General features: G+C 48.5%; 1 protein-coding gene across 1 annotated transcript in view; it reads right to left on the reverse strand.

Moving 5' to 3' along the window:
- Positions 1-1,023, reverse strand: part of ZNF536 (zinc finger protein 536) — a 195,736-nt gene that overhangs the window by 93,407 nt on the left and 101,306 nt on the right. The window lies entirely within an intron of this gene.

Below are 1,023 nucleotides of genomic sequence, written 5' to 3' on the forward strand. Positions count from 1 at the left end.
GGAGTCTGCTTCCGCAGGTATGCACCTGAGACCAGGTAGTGAGATGCCCTCCTCTCCTAACAAGAGAGCTGCAGGGATAGGGGGCAGTCGAGGTCAGGTGACCCCCTCCAAAGGGGCTCCTCGGTTTGCCCAGCATAAAGGCTCAGTTAGCATTTGGTAAATAAGCTATTCTAAGGAGTTCCAGGGGGAAAAAAAATGCTGCTTTGAGCACTGAGAAAAAGAAGAAAAAAAAAAACCATAAAAACAAAAGTAGCATTTAAAAAAAAATACAGAGTTGCTGCTGTGTGTTACTAACCACTGGCTCCTGCACACACCTGGCCATTCTCTCTCTATCCAGACGACCTCGGTCAAGTTTTTTCATGTTTCCAGGCAGGTGCCTCAGCAGGGCCTCTGCAGACACCTGTGATATTCACGACATCCTCTGCCCGTGATACTGGTTTACCCACACTGCTGTGGGTACCTCGGACCCTCCTCAGCCATCTGCCCCGTTCCAACTGTCCAGGGATCAAGGACAGCTGGCACAGGCCTTCTCTATCCATGCAGAAAGAACTCTAGGGGCATCTGGATTATCTGACAATTGCCCTTCAAACAAGGCCAGTCTCCTGGGACTATGACCTGTGCACGTCGCCCAGGATCCCCTGCCTAAAAGCACCCTGAATTTAGTTTAATGTGTTATTTCTGCCTTGAAATTCTTCATGACTGAACAGTGGACCCCACATTTGCATTTTGCACTGAACCCTATAAATTATTTGGCTTGCCCTGCATGTTGACTATCTTTAAAACAGCCGTGGCTTTCCTGTGGAGAAACCTGACAATCACTACCTCAGCCAGGTGACCAAGATCAACATCATCAGTGTTAAGCCAGGTTAATATGACACGATGGTGTCTGACACGATGTGATGAGAATGGTCCTTTATCTCCCTGGCCTTCCTCACAAGCTCCAAGTTCCTCCCATAACTCCAGTCTAACCATGAGAAGAACATCTGATAAACAGTCTAAGCCAGGCCTGGTGGCGTACACCTG

Source organism: Mandrillus leucophaeus, unplaced genomic scaffold (assembly GCF_000951045.1).
Source record: "Mandrillus leucophaeus isolate KB7577 unplaced genomic scaffold, Mleu.le_1.0 Scaffold48, whole genome shotgun sequence".
Lineage (NCBI taxonomy): Eukaryota > Metazoa > Chordata > Mammalia > Primates > Cercopithecidae > Mandrillus > Mandrillus leucophaeus.